The sequence below is a fragment of the Capricornis sumatraensis genome, chromosome 5, assembly GCF_032405125.1.
Source record: "Capricornis sumatraensis isolate serow.1 chromosome 5, serow.2, whole genome shotgun sequence".
NCBI lineage: Eukaryota > Metazoa > Chordata > Mammalia > Artiodactyla > Bovidae > Capricornis > Capricornis sumatraensis.
The window spans coordinates 119,864,754-119,879,722 of record NC_091073.1 but is presented as its reverse complement, the minus strand read 5'-3'; the positions used below and the strand labels follow the sequence as shown (position 1 = coordinate 119,879,722).

Genomic DNA, 14,969 nt, shown 5'->3' with positions numbered 1-14,969 from the left:
GAGTACTGAAGTGGGTCGCCATTGCCTTCTCTGATATATGCACTACTACACATAAAATAGGTGACTAATAAGGACCTACACAATACTCTGTAAAGACCTATGTGGGAGAAGAATCCGAAAAAGACTGCTTGTGTATGATTCACTTTGCCATACATCTGAAACTAACACAACTTTGCAAATCAACTAGACTCTGACGGAAATTTTAAAATAAATAAATAAAATAAAATATAAGTGAGAACTTTGCCTGGGAAAAAAAATGTATACCCACCCACAGTCTGGGGTGCACCTGGCCATCTTGTCAACCTGGGGCCTTGAAAACTGGATACAACCACTTGCATCCAGTGTTATCCTGTCTGGCCTCCTGGGTGAGCCCTGTTTTTCACTATCATGGGCCTCAGCAGTCACTGACGGGGTGTCATTGAAAACAGACGGAGCAAGTGAGCCTTCTGAGCTGGCGTCTCCTGCCTGCGTGTCTGTCTGTCTTTCCCCTCCCCATGCAATTCACAGGCGTCCCTGGTGGCTCAGCTGGTAAAGAATCCACCTGCAACCTGGGTTCAATCCCTGGGTTGGGAAGATCCCTTGGAGAAGGTAAAGACTACCCACTCCAGTATTCTGGCCTGGAGAATTCCATGGACTAACAGTCCATGGGGTCACAAAGAGTCGGACATGACTGAGCCAATTTCACTTTTCGTGGCAGTTCACCACATATTATTAGCCATGAAATGCTCCACCAGGTGTACAAGCTTTACCCTCTGTAGTTCTCAGGCTGAGGGCACCTTCCATCAAAAAGCCCTGGGTTCTGGCTTCCACAACAGGCTTCTCTGCAGGACAACAAAAAAGGGTTCTTGCATGCCTAAATTTCCTCTTCCCTGCGTCTATTTTTTTTAACCAGAAAAGAGAAAAAATACTAAATTTTAAAAGTAACTCACACCAAGCTACTTATTTCCATAAGCCTGTTCTGATTTTTAACCAGTGCAGAATAGCCCAGCTCCATCTAAGATGAACCAAACTGCATGCTTGTGGATAATTAATAGCTTAAAATGTATACAAGGCAAGCGTGCTCTTGCTCACTCACCTCTACAAACTAAGTATATACAATGCATCATGTATGCCATACTGATAAACCATCCCTAAATCCACTTGCCTTAACAGGGAGTTGGTGGTTATAACCTGGTGAGACTTGCTTTAAAATTTTTCTCGAAAAACAAAGTTGGAAGCAAAGCTGTCAGGTAGATTCTCCACACCAAACAGAACACCTGAACACAAAGAGCCTCACGTCTAACATGGGTAGTCGTTCTGTTTAAGTCAAGAAGAAGGAATCTGTTGCTAAAACAGTAATCCTTTCTCCCTTAACATGTTTTGATTTATTGTATGACTGTTTTCGGCAAAATTTTGTGTAGGAAGTGTTAATCAAGGAGGAAGGAAGAAGAGCAAGGGTTTACCTTGCTTGTTGTCTCTTTGAGTTAGGACTATCATTACTTTCCATTACGTTTGATCCTCTCAGTTACAGTGTAGGAGTGGATTCAGCACTTTGGGAAATCATATTCACCCTTGCAAGCCACTAAGGCACCATTTAGTGAATTACTAATCCAAAGCAACAGAGTTAACTTGAAATAGTTTTCAGAATTCATTAGGATGACAAAATTCTACCCAAGCTGAAAATTTGCTTTGACGCATCTCACATTTATTATGGCAAATACCTCCCACTCCCGTCCTCACTGTGCAACGGCTGGTAATTCTAGACCAAAAGAAACCATCTCAACATCAGTTCAGTTCAGTTCAGTCGCTCAGTCATGTCCGACTCTTTGTGACCCCATGAATCGCAGCACAACATGCCTCAGCGTCCATCACCAACTCCCAGAGTTCACCCAAACTCATGTCCATTGAGTCAGTGATGCCATCCAGCCATCTCATCCTCTGTCTTCCCCTTCTCCTCCTGCCCCCAATCTTTCCCAGCATCAGGGTCTTTTCCAATGAGTCAGCTCTTCACATTAGGTGGCCAAAGTACTGGAGTTTCAGCTTTAGCATCAGTCCTTCCAATGAACACCCAGGACTGATCTCCTTTGGGATGGACTGGTTGGAGCTCCTTGCAGTCCAAGGGACTCTCAAGAGTCTTCTCCAGTACCACAGTTCAAAAGCATCAATTCTTCAGTGCTCGGCTTTCTTTACCGTCCAACTCTCACATCCATACATGATTACTGGAAAAACCATAGCCTTGACTAGACGGACCTTTGTTGGCAAAGTAATGTTTCTGCTTTTTAATATGCTGTCTAGGTTGGTCATAACTTTCCTTCCAAGGACTAAGTGTCTTTTAATTTCATGGCTGCAGTCACCATCTGCACTGACTTTGGAGCCCAGAAAAATAAATTCTGACACTGTTTCCACTGTTTCCCCATCGATTTCCCATGAACTGATGGGACCGGATTCCATGATCTTTGTTTTCTGAATGTTGAGCTTTAAGCGAGCCTTTTCACCCTCCTCTTTCACTTTCATCAAGAGGCTTTTTAGCTCCTCTTCACTTTCTGCCATAAGGGTGGTGTCATCTGCATATCTGAGGTTATTAATATTTCTCCCGGCAGTCTTGATTCCAGTTTGTGCTTCTTCCAGTCCAGCGTTTCTCACGATGTACTCTGTATAGAAGTTAAATAAGCAGGGTGACAATATACAGCCTTGACGTACTCCTTTTCCTATTTGGAGCCAGTCTGTTGTTCCATGTCCAGTTCTAACTCTTGCTTCCTGACCTGCATACAGGTTTCTCAAGAGGCAGGTCAGCTGGTCTGGTATTCCCATCTCTTTCAGAATTTTCCACAGTTTATTGTGATCCACACAGTCAAAGGCTTTGGCACAGTCAATAAAGCAGAAATAGATGTTTTTCTGGAACTCTCTTTCTTTTTCCATGATCCAGCAGATGTTGGCAATTTGATCTCTGGTTCCTCTGCCTTTTCTAAAACCAGCTTGAACATCTGGAAGTTCACGGTTCACGTATTGCTGAAGCCTGGCTTGGAGAATTTTGAGCATTACCTTACTAGCGTGTGAGATGAGAGCAACTGTGCGGTAGTCTGAGTATTCTTTTGCATTGCCTTTCTTTGGGATTAGAATGAAAACTGACCTTTTCCAGTCCTGTGGCCACTGCTGAGTTTTCCAAATTTGCTGGCATATTGAGTGCAGCACTTTCACAGCATCATCTTTCAGGATTTGAAACAGCTCTACTGGAATTCCATCACCTCCACTAGCTTTGTTCATAGTGATGCTTTTTAAGGCCCACTTGACTTCACATTCCAGGATGTCTGGCTCTAGGTGAGAGATTATACCATCGCAATTATCTGGGTTGTGAAGATATTTTTTGTACAGCTCTTCTGTGTATTCTTGCCACCTCTTCCTAATATCTTCTGCTTCTGTTAGGTCCATACCATTTCTGTCCTTTATCGAGCCCATCTTTGCATGAAATATTCCCTTGGTATCTCTAATTTTCTTGAAGAGATCTCTAGTCTTTCCCATTTTATTGTTTTCCTCTATTTCTTTGCACTGATCACTGAGGAAGGCTTTCCTATCTCTCCTTGCTATTCTTTGGAACTCTGCATTCAAATGGGTATAACTTTCCTTTTCTCCTTTGCTTTTCACTTCTCTTCTTTTCACAGCTATTTGTAAGGCCTCCTCAGACAGCCATTTTGCCTTTTTGCGTTTCTTTTTCTTGGGGATGGTCTTGATCCCTGTCTCCTGTACAATGTCACAAACCTCCATCCATAGTTCATCAGGCACTCTGTCTACCAGATCTAGTCTCTTAAATCTATTTCTCACTTCCACTGTATAATCATAAGGGATTTGATTTAGGTCATAACTGAATGGTCTAGCGGTTTTCCCTACTTTCTTCAATTTAAGTCTGAATTTGGCAATAAGGAGTTCATGATCTGAGCCACAGTCAGCTCCTGGTCTTGTTTTTGCAGACTGTATAGAGCTTCTCCATCTTTGGCTGCAAAGAATATAATCAATCTGATTTCGGTGTTGACCATCTGGTGATGTCCATGTGTAGAGTCTTCTCTTGTGTTGTTGGAAGAGAGGGGTTTCTATGACCAGCGCGTTCTCTTGGCAAAACTATTAGCTTTTGCCCTGCTTCATTCTGTACTCCAAGGCCAAATTTGCCCATTACTCCAGGTGTTTCTTGACTTCCTATTTTTGCATTCTAGTCCCCTATAATGAAAAGGACATCTTTTGGGGGTGTTAGTTCTAAAAGGTCTTGTAGGTCTTCATAGAACCATTCAACTTCAGCTTCTTCAGCATTACTTGTCGGGGCATAGACTTGGATTACCATGATGTTGAATGGTTGCCTTGGAAACGAACAAAGATCATTCTGTCATTTTTAAGATTGCACCCAAGTACTGCATTTTGGACTCTTTTTTTGACCATGATGGCTACTCCATTTCTTCTAAGGGATTCCTGCCCACAGTAGTAAGTACAATGGTCATCTGAGTTAAATTCACCCATTCTAGTCCATCTTAGTTCGCTGATTCCTAGAATGTCAACGTTCACTCTTGCCATCTCCTGTTTACCACTTCCAATTTGCCTTGATTCATGGACCTAACATTCCAGGTTCCTATGCAATATTGCTCTTTACAGCATTGGACCTTGTTTCTATCACCAGTCACATCCATAAATGGGTGTTGATTTTGTTTTGGTTCCATCCCTTCATTCTTTCTGGAGTTATTTTTCCACTGATCTCCAGTAGCATATTGGGCACCTACCAACCTAGGGAGTTCCTCTTTCAGTATCCCATCTTTTTGCCTTTTTGTACTGTGGGGTTCTCAAGGCAAGAACACTGAAGTGGTTTGCCATTCCCTTCTCCAGTGGACCACATCCTGTCATAAGGCTACTAAACTCCCAGGACTTAACGCAGAGCCACACAAGTAAGAGGTGTTCAGAAAACAAGGTGTTAAGTGAATAACACAAGATGCTATTCTAGGTAAAGACAAGGGGGGCAGGTTGGTGGCAGAAGTGGGGAGGCTGAAGACAAAAAGCACAAAACCGAGCGCCTGCTCACAGGGGCTGATAATCTGATTGGAGGGAGAAGGCAGCATACATGAGAAAATGAGTTAAGTGGTGTTACATTTTCTCTGGAATCCTTCCCTAGGCCCAGAGCAAAGCCTAGCATATTGGAAAAATAGAAACTGCTGAGCCTGGCTCCCACAGTAGCCCAGAATTTGAGAGTATGAGATGAGCTGGTGACGGAGGGTGCAGAGGCCGAGGTGAGGCTCATTTATCTCATCAGAGCAATAAAGAGTCCCTGCTTGAGAACGTAAATGATATAATGGAAACTGACTTGTGTCTGTGACAAGTCACTGGAGCAGCTCGTGGCAGAAAGTTGGGGGATAAAGGAGGAAGCAAGGAGGCACTTGCCACATTACTCCAGGGGAGAGGGGGAGGTGGCTTGGTCCAGAGTAACAGGAAGGGAAAGTTCCAATGGAATGGCGATCTGTTCAGAGGCTGAATGCTGAATTTTCAGACGAATTGGGAGGTCAAAATAAGGGGAAAGAGTAAAAATCAAGGGTGCTAAATGGTTAGCTTGATAACCAGTCATCTCCCCCACTGGAACCCCAAATGGGCTCTCTCCAGTCTCTCTTCAGAAAAATAGTATCTTATTGCCATCACAAGCTTCACTTGCACCTATCAGTTTTGAGATGTGTACTCACCAAGTGGGGAATTCGTGCAAGCGATTGGGTGTGTGTCAGAACTCAGGGGAGTGGACAGGCCTGGAATGACCAGCATCCATCTGAGCCCCCTCTGCTGGATGGATGAAACTATGCAGAGAATAAACGCAGACCGAGATGAAGGAAGACCCCAGGAAAACTCTGTAGGATGTGCGAACATGAATGAAGGAACCAACAAAGCAGATGGAGGAGCAGAGGCCAGAGAAGCCGCAGAGAGCCTGCCAGAAGCCAGGAAGGAGACCAGCTCCCAGCAAGGAGCGATCACCGGGTCAGAGGCTGCTGGGCTGTCCTGAAAGATGGGGAAAAACGCCATCTGCCTTGGAGAGACTGGGATTGCTAGCAAATTTGACAAGAGCAGGGTCTGTGTCTGATAGGAATAGAGGCTGCCCTGGAAATGGTGATGACATAGACCCCAGACATCACCCAGTTCAAGCCAAAGACACTGGACCATGGAGAAACTGGGGCTTCTCTTCAGGGCTCAGACTGTAACTTGGGGTACCTGTGAATGCTCAGCCTTTGCCACTCTTTAGGATGTGTGAAACTTACACCCCAAGAGGCCAAAAGCCAGATATGCCATTCATCACAGCACACTTCTCCGCACACAATAGCCGTGCATGTTCTAGCAGGAGTCACTAATCTGGGGCCCACTGGATGTATGGGTTTAAGAGAGACTATGCCTGGAAAATCCCATGGACAGAGGAGCCTGGTGGGCTCCAGTCCATGGGGTCACTAAGAGTTGGGCACGACTGAGCGACTTCACTTTCACTTTTCACTTTCATCCATTGGAGAAGGAAATGGCAACCCACTCCAGTGCTCTTGCCTGGAGAATCCCAGGGACAGAGGAGCTTAGTGGGCTGCTGTCTACGGGGTCGCACAGAGTCAGACACGACTGAAGCAACTTAGCAGCAGCGTACGCAAAATGATGTGCAAATACATTTCTCTAGTTAAAGGGACTATAACTTTTATCAGATTCTCAATAGGCCCATGTCTCCCTCTCAAAAAACAAAAAAAAAAAGATATTAAGAACTTTGTTCTACACTGCTGGGGTCCAGCCCCAGTGGATCCAAGGAATTCGAAGCGGGGACGGCGTTGGCGAGGAAAGACTTACTTATTTATTAATGTAAGATTAGATTAGGAAGAAATAGTGTAGTAGGAAAATTAAGTGGAGGAAGAGGCTGATTAACTTGGGTTACGTGGAAAACCAATAAAGTTCCAGACAAGGAGCTTGCACCATTTACGTTAGGCCGCCAGCGCCAGTTTGAATATCGGAGAGTGCCCCGCCTTGGGCTCTCTCTCTTACGGATCTTAGAAGCCAGGACAAGTAAGTAGACATAGTGAGCCTCCACGCCCCAGATGGGAATTCAGCCTGAAATTAGAGTAAAGAGGAGACACGGGGGGAACCAGTCCAGCGACTGGCCCCCCTTCTATTGCCCTTCAAGGCCTTTTATACTTTTGATTATACATAGAGATCAATGGGTAATACAAAATTATGTAGTGTTCGCATCCCAGACTCTTTCTGTATATCTTTTTGTATACAAAAGGTCTCAGGTGATTTACATTATCTTCTGGCCAAGAGGCTTGTTAACACTTTTTGGCTCTCTTCCTTAATGAATGTTAATTTCATTTCCCCTGAAGTGTTTTTCTTTAATCTGCATCTCCTTAAAGCGCTAAAGTTGCATCACTGCGCAAAGGCGCAGTGGGTTATAACAAAGAAGGTACTTAATGCAAAGATCTAATGTTGCTAATACAAGGTCTACTACTTGTTTTTCTATATACCAACTATATCTAAAAATAAAGGATATGAAAATTTGGCAGCAAGTATTGACTCAACAAATGAAACTTTCAGTCAGTCCTATTCTAATGATTTTGACTCTTCGGAAGCCCCTACATTCCTAGGATGTTTTAAGCTTCCTGTGCCTCCTGCAGTCAGGAGGCCTCAAACAATCACATGCACAGCTGTACGAGTCCTGCAGGCAGGCTAGAAAGCCATCAGAGGGGTTTTTGGATTGAAACACTCTTTCAAATGCAGAAGACTAAAGCCCTGAATTGACTTTTTCCAGAGAATGTCAGAAGAGTGGAAAAGCAGGCAGATTCTTATTTTTTGGGGGATGGATGCTCAGGAAATTCCAGGGGGAAAACCTGAGGTCTGATTATCCTTGCCATCAGAGCTGTGCCGCATGACCTTGTCACGGGTGGAATTCCTCACGCTGGCTCCCGGCACTACACCACAGAAATTGTACAGCCAGCTCACCAGGCCACAGGAGAACTTCTCTGAGATTACCTCCCTGTGAAAGCATCATCTATCATCAACCAGGGCACCAAGCGGCAGCTGCACCACAGTCAGAAAACTCCGAATGGTCCAGCAGCCCAATAAATCACCCGCCCATCAGATCGAACGCTCCTCTTTTAAAGGCTTCGATTCCAAGAAAATGTCACTTTCAGGCATGGAGCTTCAGAGGCTGATAAATGCTAGATGATCCATCAAATTGTGTAAGGACAGAGATTCCGTGGGGCCTCAGGGTGGTCTGCCTAAAGACTCATGGCTCAGAGAGCAGAGCAGCGTCTGACAAAGGTCCTCCCAGCCCAGCTTCTGAAACTGGTTCCTGTCACTAGCGCCTGCTGTGGGTAAGCTCTGGCTCATAAGTGGTACTTGGCATTCTGATTGGGTCAAGGCTGTCTCGAGGGTTTCACTCCACTTTAAACACTTGCTTCAGTTGCTAAAAATGTTCAGCAGTGACATTGAACCTTTTTCTTCCAAGAACATAAAGGGATTGAAGGACGCTGTGTTCTTCAAAGTACCAGACGTGGGGCATGGCCTGGGGGAGTGGGGCATGGCCTGGCTCTCCATCCACTCAGTGAGCTCCTTCCAGGACACGGCGAGGGTCGATGTCAGAGTTCACGCTAGTCACTCAGCCCTGTCTGACTCTTAGTGACCCCATGGACTGCTGCCCGCCAGACTCCTCCTGTCCATGGGACTCTCCAGGCAAGAGCACTGGAGTGGGGTGCCATTTCCTTCTCCAGGGGATCTTCCTGACCCAGGGATCAAATCGGGGTCTCCTGCATAGCAGGCGGATTCTTCACCATCTGAGCCCCCAGGGAAGCCTGTAAAACTTCAAGCTCCCATCACATTCAGGTGTAACTGTCAGCTGTCAACACCATATCCGGTCACTCTAGAACCAGAACTAAAGTCCAGTTAAGAAGCCAGCATTTAGGGACTTCCCTTCGGTCCAGTGGCTGAGACTCTGCCCTTCTACTGCACAGGTTTGATCCCTGGTTGGGAAACTGAGATTCCCACATGCTGCACAGTGTGCCCGCCTGCAAAAGAGAATCTAACGCTTCGCCATTAGTGGAGATACGGTTATGTCTCCTCTGAAATCCTCTCCCTGGGGAGCGTTCCCAGTCGTGGAGTCAAAACACAGAGACGTCCAAAATATTCAGTGCCTGCGGGTGTGGCAGGGCTCAAGGCAGGAATGGCGTCCCTTACGCACACCTTCAGTCACTGAATTCCAAGACAACAGACACTGATTCAGTTGTTTCCCTTTTTCTTCTCCAGTGCTCAGCAGGCAGCACAGTGCTTGGTGTGTAGAAGCAGGACAGTTTTCCTTTTTTTCTGACGATGAATAAGTTGTTGAGAAACTAGATGACCCGCTGTATCAGTCAGAAGAAGAAACCAGGGTAGGGAACTTCATACAAGAAATCAACACAGGTATTGGAAGAACTGAGACGCTGAAAGGGGCCATGAGGCAACACGGATATTCACACCAGCAGGTACCGTTCCGCCCCCGGGGCTCAGGCAGGCCTCCCAGGGCAGGAGCAGAGTGAACCACAGCGGTGCTGCCTGCCTGAGTCAGGAGGGCGGTGGGAGGGGCTGCCCCAGAGGAGCGGGAGCACTCGGTGGTAATCCCCTCACCTCCAGGAATCAGTGGGATGCACCTATTTGAAGGATAAGTCTAAGTAGGTGCCACTGGGAAGACTCACTGGAAAAGACCTTGATGCTGGGAAGGACTGAAGGCAAAAGGAGAAGGGGACAGCAGAGGATGAGGTGGTTGGATGGCATCACCGACTCAATGGACATGAATTTGAGCAAACTCCAGGAGACAGTGGAAGACAGGGGAGCCTGGTGTGCTGCGGTCCATGGGGTCAAAAAGAGTCAGACACAACTGAGCGACTGAACAACAAAGCGCCAAAAAGACGGTGCAAACCAGGAGCACTCAAGTCACTCGGAAGAGGAGTTCCATTTGCTCCTCAAAGGGATGCCCGTGGCTGTATCCCAGTCCCCAAAAGGTGTTCTTTCCAGAGACATTTGTTGGGCTGCTTACTAGTACAGATGACAATGGTCTGCACGGGTTTCTGTGGAGGACACGGATCGAGCTCCTTCCTTTAAAGATGAGCAGAAGTTGGAAAAGAGAAAACAGAAATTCCAGAATGCTCATCATATCAAAGCAGGGGCTGAAATGACTAACAGATGCAAACCTCGCCCCGGAGCAGAGCTCATCTCTGCCGCGCACCTGTGCACGAGTCTCCCACACTCCCAGGTCCTTGTGCCGTCTCCACACTGGGAATGTCAAATCTCTGCAGACAGAAAGGACACTACCCCTTTTCTTCTCCCAAGCTTCGCAGCTACAGAGTTGCTGATCACATCCTCTGCCTCCCCCAGGGTCCCTTAGAGTCCGCCTCTCACCCCTCCTGCCACCTTTCAGCCCAAAAAGAGCAACTAGATCCTCATGTTTATAGCTCCTCCCTTCCAGAAGCCCTTGAAATAAAAGAGATACAAAATAAGAAAGACCTAAAGGTCGTTAGAAAACAGGAAGGGTGTCAGCGTGGAAGTGTGTCTTTGAGCAACATCTGGGTCATTTAAAGACAGTGGATGTAGGTAAGTGGGAATGACGATCAGGCTGCAAATAGCAATATCAGCTGGAGGGGTGGGAGGGGGTGACATCCGTGCCCCCACACAGAAGGGGGAGCCTCGGCTCACAAAGAAGAGATTCCGTTCTTCCCATTCTCACCACCGAGCACTCATTTCATCTTTTCTCCCCTCTCCAAGGGAGCATGGTGCAATAATGGGATTGGCCAGGGCCTCACACTTCTGTCCTTGGGTGTCAGTGGCAAGAACCAGGCAGGTACCTCCCACTGCCTGGGCGTCGCAGCGGATGCCCCCGTCACCCTTGTCTTGTATGCCCCGGTGCCCAGGCACACTAGCCCACCCGGAGGGGGTCTTCTTCCCCCTCTTCCAGCATCTCTGCTTGCAACAGAGATGGAATCATCAAATTCAGATGCACTGAATTAGGTCTTCAGTTTGCAGGAGATCTCGGCTGCCTTCAGGGCTAAGCCTCACTCTTCAATCCAGTTTTTTCTTCACTTATTAATGGAAATAAAGCTGTTCAGAAAAACATACATTTTGAGGCTGTTAAAATCAGAGAGCTCTGTCACTGCAGATAAAGTGTGTTTGCTCTCTTTATCCCACCAGCTTTTCTCCCTGTGTGTGCTGTACCAGCTACGACCTGGGAGGGTCAGCAGGAGCCAGAGACCCTGGAGCCCTCAGTGGGGTCTGTACTGTGGTCCCTGCCCAGCTTCCTGAAGGGAAGTCTTTGTACTGGGGAATCTTACCCTCCAGGATGAGGTTTACTCTGAGGAAATGGAGAGCTGACCTTCACAGTTTCTAAAACAGTTCACCCCAGGTTAATCTGGCTGTGGAATAAAAATTAATAAACAACGAAGAATCGCCAGATATTAGATTAAACTGGCCGTAGATAAAGGACCAATTTAAAAATAGGCACCATCAGCAGAACATTTTACTGATATCTCCTAGAAAAATGTGAGATAAATATAAAATCTAGAAAACTCGATAGAGAAGATAGATAGGTACACACACAATGGAATACTTAGTCACTAAGTCATGTCTGACTCTTGCAACCCCATGGACTGCAGCCCGCCAGGCTCCTCTGCTAAGGGATTTCCCAGGCGAGAATATTGGAGTGGGTTTCCAAATACTACTTGGCCCATAAAAAAAGAATGAAATAATTCCATTTGCAGCAATATGGATGGACCTAGAGATTATCATAGTAAGTGAAGTAAGCCAGTCAGAGAAAGACAAATTTCATATGACATATTGCCTATTTATGGAATCTTTAAAAAATGATACAAATGACCTGTTTACAAGACAGAAATAGACTGGCAGAGATAGAAAACAAACTTATGGTTACCAAAGGGGAAAGGGAATAAATTAGGAGTTTGGGATTAGCACAGAAACACTACTACACATAAAATAAATGAAGACCTGCTGTCTAGCCCAGGAAACTATAGTCAATATCGTGTGACTCTGACCAGCGCCTTAGAATCGCCTATAAGGAAAAAGATCTGAAAAGCAATGCGTGCATGCGTGCTCAGTCGCTTCATCATGCCTGACTCTTGGCAACCCTATAGTCTGCGGCCCACCAGGCTTCTCCGTCCATGGGATTCTCCAGGCAAGAATACTGGAGTGGGCTGAAAAGCAATAGAGAGAGAGAGAGAGATCTCTAGAGAGAGCGGGATCACTTTGCTATACACCGGAAACTAATACAACTTTATAAATCAATTATACTTCAACTTTTAAAAGATGCAGCTACATTAAAACACACACAAAATATATATAAAAATCTGTTGTGCTGGAAGTATGAAGGATGGGACTTCACAACAGTGATGCCTTCAGCAATTACTCGGCTGCACACAGTGCCTCGTAATTTTAGGCAGAGCCGGTACATTTTCAGTTAAGTGGAAGCAATCATCCCTTTTAAAGGAAGTTGAAGAATAGACTTCTAAACTAATGTTAATGAAAGAAAATCAATCACTGAATTCCAAGGAGTTCATGAGACATCTTTCCAGGGTGACTGGAGAGATTGGGAAGTGTGCTGAAGGCCCTGAGAAGGTGGCTGGGACTTGAACATACTGCCTTCCTTGTAGATTTCTGTCTCTCCAAATACTGTCCTGATTGGTGGAAATCTTTCTCTTTCTTTCCTTTAGTAATTTCAACATCTTATTTCCATTGGCTAGTGCTTTTCCTTCAAAATCTAAACAGAAGGCCTAGCAATAGGGTCACTGAACTACCTTGAGACGTTAGTCATTTTAATAGGTTGAATTCCCCCTTTAAAAGGCATCTTCCCACAGTTTAGATATAAATGCATGCTCTTTACCAGAGATGCATCAAAACTGAATGATAGCAGCTTCATTAACATCACTGAATGTTAATAAATAAAGGGATAGATGAGACGCAAGAGAAAAATGCCAAGAAAAAGCAGGTATATGAATATTAACGTGAGATTTCAAAGCCAACATTCTTTAAGAGGACAGAGAAGCAATTTTATATTGATTACAGAGATAATTCATAGAGAAAACATAATAGTCATGTATCCTGAGACACATAATAAAACATCAGAATAGTTACAGTGAAAGATGTGTAAATTCAAGGGGAAACTGAGAAAGACACACGCTTCTCAGAAATGGATTAAATAATAAGAATGGGGTGTAAGAATTTGAATAACATGACTAACGACCTTAATATAATAGTTGATAACTATGTATAAAAGCTTTATCTCCCTAAAGACAGTGATCATTTTTGTCTCCCTAAGACAGTGATCATTTAGAACCTGCTTCCTGATCATTGTACAAGTAAGTCAGAGAGGACAGGAGGGCAGTCGAAACAAATCTAACCACTCACAGAACGCCAGATACTCACTCATCGGCTGTTCTTCCTCAAGCATAGTAGAAAAGCTTTTGTATACATATATAAGGAGCATGTAAAATACAGATATTTTAGAAAACATGAATTTTTGCCTAGTTAAAAAATTATGACATTTTTGGTTCCACGTGTTTGACAATATGAATAGAATGCTAGAGTTCTAATTCTTTAAAAAGTAGACACACAACAAGCATCAAAGATTTACTATATAGCACAGGTAACTATAGTCAATAACTTGCTATAATGGAAAATAATATGAAAAGTAATGTATGTGTATATGTATAACAGTGGACTTATTGGAAAAGACCCTGCTGCTAGGAAAGAGTAAGGGTAAGAGGCTTCCCTGGTGGCTCAGATGGTAAAGCGTCTGTCTGCAATGCAGGAGACCTGGGTTCGATCCCCGGGTTGGGAAGATTCCCTTGAAGAAGGAAATGGCACCCCACTCCAGTATTCTTGCCTGGAAAATCCCATGGACAGCAGAGCCTGGTAGGCCACTGTCCATGGGGTCGCAAAGAGTCGGACACGACTGAACAACTTCACTTCACTTCAAGAGGGTGTTAGAGGATGAGACAGCTGGATGGCATCCCCGATGCAATGGACATGAACTTGGGCAAACTCCGGGAGTTGGTGATGGACAGGGAGGCCTGGCATGCTGCCGTCCAAGGGGTCGCAAAGAGTCAACTGGGCGACTGAACAACAATAACTGAATGTTACAATGTTGAAACATTGTAAGTCAACTATACTTCAAATATGTATACATACATATATATAAATTAAAAACTCAAACACAAGTTTGGGGCTAAAGACCTGAAAGTAAAGGTCACCAACCACGAGTTCTGATACAAAAGGCTTCACATACTGAGACACAGGGAAGTCATTCTGGCTTATGCATGAGTTCACTTGAATTTGATACTAATTAGAATGGCTTGTTTGTGGCCTATCCATACATTGTACATCCGCTCTAATTATTAAAGAAAAGTGCATACTGATCAGAAGCAAAGAAGGTCCAGGTTAAAAATAATGATTAAATGCCTCTCTTCCTGAGACCCAATGCGTGTCCTCCTTTACTGATAAAATTCTCTTCCCAGGCTCCATACTGACTTGCTGTGCACGTGAATGGAGAAAGTGACAGTCGCTCAGTCGTATCCAGCTCTTTGCAACCCCATGGACTGTAGCCCACCAGGCTCCTCCATCCATGGGATTCTCCAGGGAAGAACACTGGAGTGGGTTGCCATTCCCTTCTCCAGGGGATCTTCCCAACCAACCCAGGGATCGAACCCGGGTCTCCTGCCTTGCAAGCAGATTCTTTACCATCTGAGCCACCAGCGAAGCCAGCTGGTCTGCTGTTTCGTTTTTGCTTTGAAACCTTGAAGAAATGGAACCCGGACTTGTTTAAAGTCCTTCATCCTGACAAGATATAACATCGTCCTAAAAACCCCTGCTTCTCCAAAGCGACTTCTCACAGTCATCTGGGAAGCGGGCGTTTAGGTTAGTCCTCAGTTTGGCTCAAATAAAGCTCTTTTCCATTGATTATTGACTTATTATTTCATCCA

The 14,969-nt window shown here is 45.1% G+C and overlaps 1 non-coding gene across 1 annotated transcript; it reads left to right on the top strand.

The window, feature by feature from the left end:
- Positions 1-13,756: 13,756 nt before the first annotated feature.
- Positions 13,757-13,828, top strand: TRNAC-GCA (transfer RNA cysteine (anticodon GCA)). Its single transcript has one exon. It is a non-coding gene; the product is annotated as a tRNA-Cys (tRNA).
- Positions 13,829-14,969: the final 1,141 nt, after the last annotated feature.